This window comes from Podarcis muralis, chromosome 9 (genome assembly GCF_964188315.1).
Source record: "Podarcis muralis chromosome 9, rPodMur119.hap1.1, whole genome shotgun sequence".
Lineage (NCBI taxonomy): Eukaryota > Metazoa > Chordata > Lepidosauria > Squamata > Lacertidae > Podarcis > Podarcis muralis.
In genome coordinates this window covers 28999250-29014768 of record NC_135663.1, presented here as the reverse complement: position 1 = coordinate 29014768, position 15519 = coordinate 28999250, and the positions used below count along the sequence as shown (strand labels likewise).

At 49.1% G+C, this 15519-nt stretch overlaps 1 long non-coding RNA gene across 1 annotated transcript; it reads right to left on the bottom strand.

The window, feature by feature from the left end:
- Positions 1-965: 965 nt before the first annotated feature.
- On the bottom strand, positions 966-15399 carry LOC114604022 (uncharacterized). Its single transcript, XR_003708203.2, has 3 exons — positions 14928-15399; positions 2151-2224; positions 966-1339 (listed from the first exon to the last, which is right to left on the bottom strand). It is a non-coding gene; the product is annotated as an uncharacterized LOC114604022 (long non-coding RNA).
- Positions 15400-15519: the final 120 nt, after the last annotated feature.

The window sequence follows — 15519 nt, the reverse complement described above, 5'->3', positions numbered from 1 at the left end:
AACCATAACTCTGTGGCAGATAGACAGCACTATGCTTTGCATGCAGAACACCCCAGAAACGTTCTGGGAAGAAAGGTCTCTGCCTAATGCTTTGAAGACCTAGTGCCTATCAGAATAGACAATACTGGCTAGATCATGGGTAGGCAAACTAAGGCCCAGGGGCTGGATGTGGCCCAATCACCTTCTCAATCCGACCCGCGGACAGTCCAGGAATCAGCGTGTTTTTACAGGAGTAGAATGTGTCCTTTTATTTAAAATGCATCTCTGGGTTATTTGTGGGGCCTGCCTGGTGTTTTTACATGAGTAGAATGTGTGCTTTTATTTAAAATGCATCTCTGGGTTAATTGTGGGGCATAGGAATTCGTTCACCCCCCCCCCAATATATATATATATAGTCCAGCGCCCCACAAGGTGTGAGGGATGGTGGACCGGCCCACAGCTGAAAAAGTTTGCTGACCCCTGGGCTAGATGGACCAGTGGTCCAACACCAGTATAACCCAGTTTTATATTGTTGTGAGTTAGGGGAAGGAAGTCAGCTACATGCCAAGATCCTTCTAACCCAAGGATCCAGCCAGTGTGAAAATATACGACAGGTTAGTTTCCTAGTGAGGTGATCACCAGTGGAGATGGACCATTAAGGGGAATGGTAAATGGGCATGGCCCACTCCCTCAAACTCACAGACAGATAGAAGGACAAAGCTGAAGTTGAGAACAGAGAGTTTGCAGTGATGTAAGCTAGAGGCAAAGCAGCACACTGAAAACCAAGTGAGACAGAATGTTGTTTGGTTTCTGTTTGGATCCAAGGCTGTGGCTATGGAAGAAACCAGGCTCTCTTGGCATGTTAATGCTGTGAACCCCTCCATCACAGGCTCAGGTTGTATATATGTGTAAATAAGCCACGTATCATGAAGACACTACATTCTCCACTGTGCCTCATTCTGAAGGAAAAACAAACCCTGAGTATCATCATCATCATCATCATTTTACAATTGTACAGTTGTAACTATGCTCAAGGCAGCTTACAACATGACGAGATTTACATAATTACAAACATAACAGAAGTCATAAACAATAAATAAAACACATCAAAAAGTACACAACCAAATGTAAACAATTTCCATGTAAATCATAAGATCTAAAACGAAAGATACAACAATAATATCAAGAACAGCAACAGCTCTCTCAACCCCCCGTAAACAATACTCCAGCCCAAGAATCTGTTCAACAGCTTCAGCTTTTGTAGCTGGAGTCAGTCAGCACTCCACTCTCCCAGGCCAGATGGGAAAGGGCCAGTAAGGCAGGGTGCAGGCCTTCCAGGGCTCACAGCCAAGATGGTCTCCTTTAAAACAACACAGATAAAGAAGTTCCAGGAGTAAGGACCTGGGACCCCTGGAATCTCACACTGCCTGGAGATTGGGGTGGTGTGCAAGAATATATTTATTGTAGCAGGCTTCCCTTGGGCACCGCAGACAGGTAGGGCCAGGGGATAGAAACAGGAGCCTGTCCGTTGAACTTAATGTATATTTGTAACAACAGTAAACGTATAAAACCCCAAAAGAAACAATAAAGGCCTGTCTGGTTTTGTACCACCTCAAAAGTACCACAGCTACTGGGTTATAGTTTAAGAGATGGTATAAATATATGGTGGCAGCAATAAGAAGGTTTCGAAATAAATGTACCATGGTGGAAGTAGGATTCAAACAGAAACTCCTCCACACACTTGGTGAATCAGCAGCGGTAAAAAGAATCTGGTTTTCCTCATAGAAAGCGGGGTACCTCACATCATACATACTAAAATAACATAAAAGAGCTATAACATTGCAGCAGCTAGAAATGAATCTGGATAAATGCAAACTCAAAAATGTATTTTTATTATTTGCTAACAAGTACTATGTCATACTTTTGTTCCCTGTACCTTTTTGTCAGTTCTGCACTCTGCATACATGAATTTGCACCACATAAAATTAGTTCTTAACGCCTTACTTTGCCAGATTGCTTAGGTGTGCAAAATGAAGCTTCCTGCTTGTAATTTTATTCACACAAAGGTGATCCACATAAGGAATTCCTATAAGAGAACAGAATCTAGCACAATGCTATTATACATGTGCACATACACAAAAAGAAATATGTGTGTTTTAAATTCAACTTACCTTGACTATTTCACTGTGCCATTGAAGCTCTGAACACCAGGAATGATTTTGCTTTTCAGGACTTGGTTCTAAGCCTGCAGCAATAAAGGCAAGAGGGTCTCTTGGGCATTTGCAGAAAGTATTTCTCTCATCATTAAATAACTGGTGGCTGTCCCTATACTAGGGGAGCACATAAATCACTGCCTCGGCCCCTAGGAGTTGGTGCCTATGTGGATTAGTGTTATGTGTGAACCCAGAACTCAAATTTAACCATGGTTTATTTGGCCATCTCACCCCAGATGCTCATGGTTAGCTTGATCATCCGTGGAACAACCTAATTTGTCACTTGCTAAACATGGCTTAGCCAGGGCCAGCCCAATATATTTTGCTGCTTGATAAGGACAAGGTGGCACCCTCTCTCAAGTCCACTGCTAGAAGCTGACTGAGCGTTCTTCTACACTAATGATGGACTTGCATCCACCAGCACACCTGAGAAAGCAGGCCAGGTTCAGGGGCTCAGGAAAGGAATGTGACAACTGAAGGGAACAGCTGGGCACCCAGAAGGAAGAGCTTGGAGGCTGCTGCCGCTACTCCAACATCAACCACCTTTTGCTGTTGTCTCACTATGCCTCATGGTTAGGGCCAGCCCTAAGCTAAGTATTATTATATGTGAACCAAGTCTTTTCACTCGTCAGGCTGAAAACAGTGCCCTGTCCTTGACCTAGGCAACGCTGCTTCTTCCCAAGAGCACTGGCTAGCCAGCCAGAATTGTATAGAACAATTCCCAGCCAAAGCAGTTGCTATTGCACGCAAGTAAACTATGTCAGCGCATACATGCATATTGAGTCTTCATGTGTTTGTGGTGACCTCATGTGTCATGTAGAGCAGATGTTTCTGCTGTGAATAGTGTGTACTGCAAACAAAAACGCTTGCCTCCTGCCGTTCCTTGTAGATCCCTTCTTCCTTGAAGAGGGACACAGGCGCCAATGCCACATTGCAGTGTGCATTTATGAAATGTGTGCGTGTGTTGATCTCCTCACAGCTGCTGTGCAGATGAACCAGCCAGCCCAGAACAGAAACAGAGCCTCTTTCCCTCTCATGAGGACATTTGTCAGGTGTTTAAACAACCATGCTTGCACCCAGTAAATAGCGCATTCAAGAAAGGAGCCAGAAGGAGCAATTTCCACGAGAAAACCAGCACAGGGCCCTGATCTGGATGCATTCCAAACAGGACCACCATGGCTACTTTTTCTCCAAAATAAAAGCAGCCAGGTTAAGCAGGCTTGTTTGAACTGCAGGCAAGTAAGCACCTGGAAAGAAGTGTTGTTAGGTGAAGTAGCTGTCCCTGAAAGATAAAATGGAAGCAAATCTGGAGGGTTCTATTCAGGCAAAACATTTTGAAGGATATTTGACAATATTTGGTTTACTGTATTGGCCCGAATATAAGCCACACCCACAAATAAGCCACACCTTTAAAATTGAGGGGGGGGGAGTAAAAAAGACAATACCCATGCTGCTTCCTGGAGGGAAGCTTTGCCGGTGGCGTAAGGTCGTGAATATAAGCCACACTTTAACTTTTCACAGAATTTGGGGGGAAAGTGTGGCTTATATTCGGGCCAATACGGTATATATTTCAGGGCAGCCCCAACATGAAAACAAAACTCAAAGGCCACATGACACTGCGAGGAACAGCTCCCTCCATGAGACATTCTATTTAATTCCAAAAACTGATGGGACTACCAGGATGTCCAAATAATTTTGCAGGTTACTAATGGGGAAGTGAAGTCCACAAGGAAGCCATATATTCAGGGGCACTTTGCTTTCAGATTTCTTTAGGGAAAAGATTCAATTTGAGGTATTATGTACATTTTCAGAAACAAGCGATGTCGGATTTTTTTTGTTTTTTATTTTTTTGTAAAGATCACGTGACAATTTCACTCATGCCAGATCTGATTAAGTGTGTGTGGGAGGCGCATGTGCCACTTTCAAAAGTACTGGTACACCTTTCAACCCAATATGACTAGGGAACCCATCTTATATCTGACAAACTCTCTTATTTTTTTAAGAGACATTCCTACTTGCAATTCCTCTGGGAGGAGCTTAACTCTTAAGCCATTTCAGTCTCAGATAAACAAGCTGTTGCCCTATCCACATGTACCCGGGTTACTGGGAATTAGTCTCTATGAATTCAGTGAAACTTCTTAATGGACATATAGAGGTCCTACAGCACAGCTGCAGCCCTCCCTATATGCACATACTTGGAAATGTCCCATTGAAATCAGTGGGGTCTATTTCTGAGTAAGCATGTGTAGGTTCTGGCTGTGAAAGTGGTTTCAAGCCATCTTTAAATAACCCCAAACAACACAGTTTTACTCTTCCCCCTCCCCCTTTCTCCCCACAACAGAGTATAATTAGAACTTCAGAAATTGTGTTTGTAGCAAGGAAACGGAACCCTGTTTCTCATTATTTTGCACATGCAGTTTTTGGATTTTTACTGTACAGCCATTCATCTTTGATCTAATTTTATAACATCATAATCAGATTTGGCACACTAAAACAAATGCTAGCACTTTTCAATAGTAATGCGACAAACTCTCCTGTTTAAAGCTCTGATTCAATCAAAAATCATCAAGGTTACAGGACTATGATTTCACTACAGCAAGGGCTGGCCTTGTGTCCAACAAAAAGGAGGAGTGTTTACCATGCAAAGGCTGCATTTATTAAGTACTAATACAGATTGGCTGCAAATAAATAAGTTATTAAACACATTTAGGATTAGGAAAGACAAATGGAACCTGCAACAAAATGTGGTAGCATATACTCACCTCTTTGCAAGAGCGCTCCTTACTCAGGGTGCCTTCCTGGCAACCAGTCATGCGCTAGAAGCTGCTAAGGAGGAGGGCATTCTGTTCCTCTCCACAATTTGCTTTTGCCCAGGTTACAGTCAACTGTCTGTAGCTCATCATTCACCTAGCCATAGCTCTCTTGGTGTTTTGGATCACCACTCCCATCAGCCCCAGAAAGTAAGGTAAAAGTAAAGGATCCCTGGATGGTTAAGTCCAGTCAAAGGCGACTATGGGGTTGTGGCACTCATCTCACTTTCAGGTCAAGGGAGCCAGCGTTTGTCCACAGACAGCTTTCTGGGTCATGTGGCTAGCATGACTAAACCATTTCTGGTGCAATGGAACACCGTGACAGAAACCAGAGCACATGGAAACACCATTTACCTTCCCACCACAGCGATACCTATTTATCTACTTGCGCTGGTGTGCTCTCGAACTGCTAGGTTGGCAGGAGCTGGGACAGAGCAACGGGAGCTCACCCCCTCATGGGGATTCAAACCACCAACCTTCCGATCGGCAAGCCCAAGAGGCTCATACAGGGGGGTTGTGGTTATGAAGTGGGCTTAAATGTAAAGAAGTAGGTGGGAAAGAAACAGGTGAGAATGAAATTCTGGATGCACGAAGGGTTTGTTTGCACACCAATAACCAGTGGGCATGATCTCAGATGAAGGTACCAACTGCCTTTTCTGATATGTTTGTATGTACTGCAGCAAAATTTAGTTCTGAGGAGGAATTTTATGTGTGAGACGGATGAGATGGTGTTGTGGATATTTTCAATTAGCAGTTCTTCAGAAGGAAGAGTTCCCAAGATTATAATCTTCTAATTAGCCAGTGTTCTTAAATTGTTTCAGGCTGCTCTTACTGTGGTGGCTTGTTTGATTTTATTTTCCACAGGAGCAACAACAGACTGGTTCTTTTCTGGTAAGAGACATCTTGAGGAATTCCCCATCTGTGGCTTTTTCTCATACTTAAACTTGCAAATACTTGTTTAGGTTCCAAATGAGCCTTGGTGCATTTTGAATGTTATAGACAGTGACACTTGTGCTGTGCTATATGTACACAACAAAAATCTGGAACATTCATTAAAGGTGCATTGGATCAAATACTTCACAGTGAATTGGGTTTTTAATGAATAGTGCCTTTTCCCTGCTTCTAAAAAGCCAAAACAGATTACTATTTCTTTTTATTTAATTGATATTGTTGTTAGGACACTCAGAACTTTTACTCTCCTTGTCATTATAAATGATAGCATGAATAAAACAAAACAAATGTGATACAATGACCAAGACACTTATAGCCTGAGCCGTGGTGCCATCTGATTTGCTATAACACAGAGACCAACCTTGTTTGCTAAGCAAGATATTCATCTGGGAGACGTGGGGAGAGACATGAAAGAGCTGTGTGTAAAGTGGTTGTGATTTTAGACATGGGCCTTGGGACATAATTTCTACTTACTATTCCTTGTTTGAATGGATGTGCACTCCAAAACTTGTGCATGTGCTTGAATTATCTCCTTTTGTCAACATTTGTCCCAACAAAAACTGACCCCCTGAAAATTTACTGTAAAAACAAAAAAAGTAACCAAATTTTAAACTGCACCCCCACAACTTTTTATTATTTACTAAACTGCAGGGGGCAGTGGGAGACAGAAGTACCTGGCGTGCTCTGGTCCATGAGGTCACGAAGAGTCGGACACGACTAAACGACTAAACAACTAAACAACAACAAAAACTGGCTTTCATGTTTTGCATGTAAACCAAGAGGCATGGTATCAAGACATCAGGCAAAATCCATCTGGAAATTCTCCTGCACTTGCGTTTCACAAGGACCTGCATGCTTCACAATAGATTCTGCCTTAGTAAGTGTAATTCAATGCTAAAGCTGGTGGCCAGTCCTGCAAGACTTGCAGCCTGATCCTTTACTTAGAAGGAAGTTCCATCGCTTTCAGGTATGTATGAATATTGAGGGCTGTTGCTTTTGGGTGGTTGCCAGGTTGCCACATGGAGATTATGCACAACTGTAAATGAGGCAAGAACTTTTTCCGCTCTACATCTCATTCTACTTACTACCCCACTACCGCTGTTCACCCTTCTCTACTTCATGAAAAAAGCAGGGCTGCAGATATGCTAGAGATTATTCAAGAAGCTCAAGAATAAGCCCAAAGGTACAGTGGCCTATGTTAAGACACAGATGGTGCTTAACATATTGATAAATATATACAGATATGTAATTTTAAAAACATGTTTTACACCATATTTCTTTTTATGCTTTAACTCTTCTTTTTTAACTTTCAGAATCAGAGTGGCATTTTAATGCTTTGAATCATAAGATTTGGTCTATAAATTGTCATGGGGAGGAATGCTGAAAATTATTATTGTTGTTAATTATTAAATTTACATCAGCTCTTCTTCCCAGGGCAGAAAACACCACAGTAGTACTGAAGCAGAAAACAATAAAATTGCATCACACAATGCAGTTGTGTCAAGAATTAGACGACATGCTAATTTCCTAGCTACTTCTCCAAGTAGATTTCAAAATGTAGTAAAGCTAGGAACATATAATGCCAGAAGTGTGTGCACTGTGTGGGGAGGGGAGAATAAGTGAAACTGTGAGAGTGGTTTCAGCACAATCCAACCAGCACATCTGAAACTTAAATTTTAATGTACTGTCTTTTGGAAAACTGACCCCATCACCAGATAAATGAGGGTTGTTTTAAGAAGGGAGTGGCAATCTGTGCCTCTGGTAAACAGATCTGTGGGTTATTGTATAATTTCAAAATCGAGAAAAGTTAGTTTGACTGGAGTTTATGTCACAGTCTGAAGCTCCCCAAAAGTGTGAATATCATGGAAAACAGAGCCTCTCTCAAACCACTTTCAATCACCTTGACACCATTGTCTGCCCCTATATTAACATGTTATTTTCACAAACCGTTGGGAAGAAAGCTGGGAGTTGTTACTCCTTAATATAAAATGCAAATCTCAAATTATATTAACATGCTGCTTTTATATCTTTATATACACCCCAAGCATACAGGTATATTTGTTGTTTTGGGGTTTTAAATTGTTTTAAATTATCTTATGGGTAAATCGCTTTGAGATGGTTGTTTAGAAGGTAATTAACAACAACAAAAACCCTCATGCTGTGAAAGAAACTGAAGTCTACTGTGAGGCAGAACCAGACTGAACTCTTATCTTTGTAGACACGTCCAGATATCATATACGTGGCTGTCAGAGACTGCCTCCCGGTCTCAGCTCACAGAAGACCAACGCTAGCCATTAGAACTGTACAGAAGTCTTTATTGGCATTTAGTTTCCATTTCCAAACACTAGCGTGCGTCTCTACGTCTAAACCCTAGACCAGCGAAGCCTCGTCTGAGTCTCCGCCCCCTGTACACCAGCTTAAGACTCTAGCCTTACTCCACCTTCTACGTTTCTCCTTCCTCCTCTGGGTCCTACTACCCCCCTGGGTGCCTTCTTTCCGGGATGCCTCGGAAGCGGACCCTTCGGACTCCTCCCCTTCTCTCCGGCGGGCTTTGGGACCCGGCTCTCTCTCCGGACTGCCCATTGCGCCCCCCTCCTGTACATTTGAACTTGGCGCGCGCGCGCTGCCCCTGACCTTCCTTTTGACCGTTACCTCGCTCTCTGATGCAGGCGTGGCTAACCCTGACTCATGTCCTTCCGCTGACGGAAGGCTGCCTGCTGCCGATGTTTGGGACTCCTCCCCCTTACTGCTCTCCGGTGGGAAAGTTGGTCCCGATTTCCAGCTGCTGCTCTCTGAGTCCCCTCTGGCCCCTCCTTCCTGGGGTGTTCCCTCTGGCAACCCCCTGGCTCTGACCACTGGGGCCCCTTTCTGTGAATCCTCTGATTCACTGGAGAGACTTAGAGACCTCGGATGGCTACCCTCGCTGACTTCTCCCTCAGATTCCTCTCCCTCGGTCTCTACTTCCTCCCTCTCCTGTCCCTCTGCTCCTGAACCCCTGACATCCATCCCCCCCTCGAAGCCCCCCCTTCCCCCCTCCCCTCCTTCCGGTGCGGGTACTGGGTGCTCCGTCGTCGCGGGGGTGCTTGCCGGATACAGTTCATCCCCCATGTACTCGTCAACGTCGCTCTCCTCTGCTTCCATCTCTCTGTCTTCATGCTCGAACCCCACGTTGTCCCCCAACACGTCCATGTCCGTCTCGCCCCTCTCCCCCTCTTCGGGTGGTCCCATCCAAGGACCCCTCAGCCACTTCCTGCGCCACTGCTCCTCTGGTTGATCGTCCCACCAATACGAGTGGTCTGAGGCAGACCCCGGTGGCGAACCCACCTGAGAGCTGGGGACTGGTGCCTGTTCCTCGTCCGAGTCGAACCCCAGGAATGTGCTGGCTGAAAGAGTGGGTGTGAAAAGCCAGTCATCGAAATACTCTGCTGGCATGGGCCTGTGCGGGAAGAGGGCATGAAACTCCTCTTTGAGCAGCGGTTCCTCCAAGGCATAGTCCGGTACCCAGCTGTTGGCACTGGCCGGGGTACCCTCTCTGGCTAGAAAATATTCTACTCCCTCTTCCCCCCATCTGGAGTCCAAAATCTCTGTGACCTCATTGATGTGTCCCTTCCTAGGCGGCCCCCTCACTCTGGGCCCTTCACTGCTCTGGTCTGGTGCTGTGTCCGGCTCCTGAAACCTATGAGGTGCTTTGTAGGGCGTGAGCACCGATCTATGGAACACCGGATGCATTCTGGAACCCTCCGGAAGAGCCAACCGGAAGGCTACTGGATTGACCTGCGCCTGGACTTGGTAAGGTCCTAGCTGCTTATGTCCTAGCTTCTTCTTAGCTAATGATCTGGTCGGCACTGCTTGCGCTGCTAGCCAGACCCAGTCACCCACCTGTATGTCTTCCCCAACTCTTCTGTGTCTGTCGGCCTGCACCTTGTATGCGTGCTTTGCTAGTTCTAGCTGCCTCCTGAGCTGTTCGTGGACTTCCTGCAACTCTGACGCTAAGGCTTCCGCTGCCTGTGGCTCCCCCTCCCCCACTCTCTCTAAACCCGGGAAGGTTCTGGGATGCCTCCCGTTGTTGGCGAAGAACGGCGTCACCCCCGTCGACACGTGCTTCGTATTGTTGTAAGCGAACTCGGCGAGCGGCAGGTAGTCCACCCATGTCGTGGGCTGCTGGTTGGCGTAGCATCTTAGGTACTGCTGCATGACGGCGTTGACCCTCTCCGCTTGTCCGTTGGTCTGCGGGTGTCTCGCCGACGCCAAATTGACCTTGACGTTCAGAATGCCCATCAACTTCTGCCAGAAGTTCGAGATGAACTGTCGCCCCCGGTCGGAAAGAATAGACCGTGGCAGACCGTGGACCTTGAACACGTGGTCTATGAACAGTTTGGCGGTCTGCTCTGCCGTGGCTACCTTCGCACACGGAATGAAGTGTGCCATCTTAGTAAACATGTCCACCACCACTAGCACTGCTGTCTTTCCCCTCGAGCTGGGCAGATCCGTGACGAAGTCCAGGGCCACCCTCTCCCACGGTTCAGACGGTGTCTGCAGCGGTTCCAGCAATCCCGCCGGCGGTCTGTGAACTGACTTGGCCCTTTGGCAGGTGTCACATCTCGAGACGTAATCCGCTACTTCCCCCCGCATCTTGGGCCACCAAAAGTCTCTGGCTACGAGTTCGACAGTCTTTTCTTTGCCAAAGTGCCCTGCGGTGGGAGCGTCGTGTAGCTGCTGCAGGACCCTTGCACGGAGGTCGTCTCCCGGCACGTAGAGTGCTCCCTTGTGGAGGAGCAACCCATCGCGGATCTGGAACTCGTCGGCCCTCGCTGTGCCCCTGTGCACCTCCTCCATCTTGGCCCGTGCGAAGGGGTCTTCCCGCAGCGCGCGACGTACGGCGTCCAGGTCCACGGTTGCCGACGCGCATGCCCACGCTTCCGGTGCGAAAATGTGCTTGGCCGCCGACGGTGCCGCCTCCTCCAGGTATTGCGGCTTTCTGGACAATGCATCCGCCATCACGTTGTTATCGCCTGGGATGTACTCTATCTTGAAGTCGAAGTCCGCGAAGAACTCTGCCCATCTAATGTGTCTCTGGTTGAGGAACCTAGCCGTGCGCCAGTACTCCAGATTCTTGTGGTCCGTGTGGACCTGCACTGTATGTCTGGCTCCGATGAGGAAGTGCCTCCATGCCTTGAATGCTGCATGTATGGCTAGCAACTCCCTGTCCCAGATAGTGTAATTCTGCTCCGACTTGCTGAGCTTCCGCGAGTAGAAGGCGCACGGCCTCCAGTCCCCCTGCTGGTCTTGTTGCAACAGGACAGCTCCCACGGCTCTGTCTGAGGCGTCCGTCTCCACCCTCATGGGTCTGCTGGGATTCACATGCAGCAGCTGCTCTTCAGACGCGAAGAGACGCTTGAGTTTCTGAAAGGACTGCTCCGCTTGCTCCGTCCAGATGAATTTCTTCTTCTTGGAGCTGAGCGTGTCGGTGATGGCCGCTGTCTGCATGGCAAATCCCTTGATGAACTTGCGGTAAAAGTTGGCAAAGCCGACAAACCGCTGGACTTCCTTCCGATTGCGTGGGCTCTTCCAGTCCAAAACTGCGCGAACCTTGGCGCTGTCCATGGCGAGCCCCTTGTCCGACAACTTGTAGCCCAGGAAATCCACCTCCGTCACGTCGAACTGGCACTTCTCCAGTTTGGCGTACAGCCTGTGCTCCTTCAGTCTCTGCAGAACTTCCCTGACATCCCTCTCGTGCGCCTCTCGCGATTCTGAAAAAATCAGGATGTCGTCCAGGAAGCATACGCACTTCTTGTAAAGGAGCCCCGCCAGCACGTGATGCATAAAGGCTTGGAAAGTGTGAGAGCCATTTTGTAATCCGAAGGGCATAACTCTGTATTCGTAGGTGCCCAGTGGCGTGAACATGGCCGTCTTCCACTCGTCTCCGTCGCGCATGCGAATCAAGTTGTACGCGCCACGTAGATCCAGCTTGGTGAAAACGCGTCCTTTCCGCACCGTCGCGAGCAAGTCGTCTATCTTGGGCATGGGGAAAGCTGAGGGCTTGGTTTTCGAATTCAAGATTCTGAAGTCCACCACCAGTCTTTTTTGGGGCGTATCCCGCTTCTTCACAAAGAATACGGGACTGCCCCCCACCGCTTTCGACTCCCGGATGAACCCACGCTTCAAATTGTGATCTATGAACTCCCTGAGTTCTTGCAGTTCATCCTCAGACATGGAGTACAGTTTCCCAGTTGGCAGCGTCGCCCCCGGCAGGAGGTCAATCTTGCAATCATAGGGTCTGTGAGGGGGTAGCTTGTCCGCCTCCTTCTCGCAGAATACCTCCAAAAACTCCGCATACTTGTGGGGTACTGCTTGCAGCGTGCCCAACTGCAACTGCGGGTCCTCCTCTTCCCCTTCCGGGCTGGGTATAATGCAGTGTTCTGCACAGTAGGAGGAGCCAAAAGTCAGGTGGCGCTGGTACCACGCCAATGCTGGGCTGTGCCTGTGCAGCCAACTCATGCCTAATACTATAGGCGTGTCGGACAGCTGGGTGACATTGAAACTGATGACTTCCCGGTGATTCCCAATTTGCATCACCATAGGCGGCGTCTGCTGCACCACCTGCCCCCCTAGCAGTTCCCTGCCATCCACCGTGACAACCTTCAGGGGCAGTGTGGCTGGCAGTAATGCTACGTTGTGTTGTTGAATGAACTCCAATCCTATAAAGTCTGCGTTACTGCCAGAGTCAATTGTAATAGGCACTTCTAAGGTGAGTCCATTGGGCAGCTGAAGCGATGCGGTTAGCTGCACCACTGGCTTGGGTGGGAGGGGGTCTGTGGGCTGCAAAATCTCTGGGGACTTCCTCACTGACTCGTCTGGCTGGGCCCCAGTGCCTCCTCTTCCAGCCAGACCTGGTCGTTTCCCTGCTGTGGTGCTCTCTGCTGAGTTGTTTCCAATACTGTCACTGAAGCTGCAGTGTGCTTGAAACTCCTCTGGGGACACTCTTTCGCCATGTGCTCTGCACTCTCACATATATAGCACTTCCTGTTCCTTCTAGGCAGCTTCGATTTTACTGCTCCCGGCGTTAAGGCTCTGGTAGCTGAGTGAGCCCTAGCACCGCCAATCTCCATCTGCTCCTCGCCCCCTCCCTGTGGAGGCGTGGACTGCGCACGCGCTGCCTCTCTGGGCAAGAGGGAGGGCACTCTCGCTGGTGAACGTCCCCAACGCCCTTCTTCTTTGCTCCACGGACGTTCTTCCTGCCTCACCCCAATAGACAACGCTCTTTCAACCACTTGCTGAGTGGTGGTGGGTCTCTCACCCCTTGCCATCTCATCCTTGATCTGTGCATTCAGACCCTCCCAAAAAAGGTCTCTAACCGGCGGAGAATCCTTATCCCAATTCAGCGCGTTGACCAATGCAAAAAACCGGGAATGATACTGCCTTACGCTGGCTTTCCCTTGTCTTAGCCCAAATATGTCCCTCCGGGCAATGTCCAGGTCTATTTTGGATAAGAAACAGGAGTCCATCGCCTTAATGAACGCATCTGCGCTTTGGAGCGCTGGGTCCTTATCTCTCCACAGGTTGCGCAGCCATGATTTCGCGTCCCCATGCAAATGAGACAAAATAAACCCCACTTTTTCCCGCTCATCTCTAAAGTCTCTTTCCAGCAGCTGCAGCGCAAACAGCACATCTGCTCGGAAATTGGGGTACTGCTGCAAATTCCCATCAAAATGAGATACAATGCTGCCTCCTCTCTTCCCCAAACCGATCCCCTCGGACCTGGGTGCTGGGATCCCCTGCTTTACAAGCCCTTCCAACCTGGCTTGAAGATCTCTGCATGCAGCTGCCGCTTCTTCCTCTCTCTTCCTGGATGCGATTATTTCAGCGTTGAGTAGCGTCACCGCTTCTTGCAGGGAAGCTATTTTCTGTTCTGTAGTCATCTTGCCTGACTCTTGTGAGCTCGCAAGGCACCAGTCTTCCACCCTCCCTGCCTCGCTTCCTTAGCGATGCTTGAGGCGAAGAAAACCGATGGTAACTTGAGACGAGGCTTACTGTCAGAGACTGCCTCCCGGTCTCAGCTCACAGAAGACCAACGCTAGCCATTAGAACTGTACAGAAGTCTTTATTGGCATTTAGTTTCCATTTCCAAACACTAGCGTGCGTCTCTACGTCTAAACCCTAGACCAGCGAAGCCTCGTCTGAGTCTCCGCCCCCTGTACACCAGCTTAAGACTCTAGCCTTACTCCACCTTCTACGTTTCTCCTTCCTCCTCTGGGTCCTACTACCCCCCTGGGTGCCTTCTTTCCGGGATGCCTCGGAAGCGGACCCTTCGGACTCCTCCCCTTCTCTCCGGCGGGCTTTGGGACCCGGCTCTCTCTCCGGACTGCCCATTGCGCCCCCCTCCTGTACATTTGAACTTGGCGCGCGCGCGCTGCCCCTGACCTTCCTTTTGACCGTTACCTCGCTCTCTGATGCAGGCGTGGCTAACCCTGACTCATGTCCTTCCGCTGACGGAAGGCTGCCTGCTGCCGATGTTTGGGACTCCTCCCCCTTACTGCTCTCCGGTGGGAAAGTTGGTCCCGATTTCCAGCTGCTGCTCTCTGAGTCCCCTCTGGCCCCTCCTTCCTGGGGTGTTCCCTCTGGCAACCCCCTGGCTCTGACCACTGGGGCCCCTTTCTGTGAATCCTCTGATTCACTGGAGAGACTTAGAGACCTCGGATGGCTACCCTCGCTGACTTCTCCCTCAGATTCCTCTCCCTCGGTCTCTACTTCCTCCCTCTCCTGTCCCTCTGCTCCTGAACCCCTGACAGTGGCTAATTGGTTTGTGTGTATATGTCTATCTATAATGTATAAAGCAGTCTTAGAACGTACCTGTCCTTCTCTTCTACATTCTGACATTAGCCACACTCCCACGTGGCCCAAAGCAGCTCAAACACACTTTTTATACTTGTAGAAGACCCCATAGTGCACACCAGGCTCCTCCCTGGAATCTCACCTTAAAAGGATCAGGTACCTTAACAGGGGATGAAGATACACTTAGGGAGCTGCTGCTGCTGCTACTGCTGCCCTCAGCAGGCCATCCTGTGACTAATGGCCTCTTTCTCTCTAGGGCAGCTTTCAAGTTCTGCCCCCGAGTTGTGTGGGACCGGTTGTGGCTGTGTGTCTCTGCCGCACCTGCCTCAGCCTGTGTGACTTCGGCCACTCTCCAGTTCTGAGGGAACCGTCGTCCCTGAGAGAGTTTAAGCCCAGGCAGCAGACGAGAAGGAATCACGAATCCCCTCCGCCGCTTGCGCCGCCTGCCCGCTTTCCCCCGGCTGAGGGCAAAGCCCGCCGAGGAGCCAGCGCGCGCGCACGCGAGGGGTGGGCTGCCGCGTGCGCTCCCTCCGGGACAATCGGCGAGGCTTAGGGAAGGAGGGGAGGGGAGGCGGCCGCTCGATAGGCTTTTGCCTGGTGTTGCCCAGGCGCCTGGTTGGTGCTTGGTGGCCCCGCGCGCGCTGTGTGTGCGCGAGAGCGCGTGTGTGGCGGCGGCAGGGCCAGGGAGGGAAAGTAGCGGGCGGGGTGTATGGGGGGAGCGGCTCTCCCAGGCT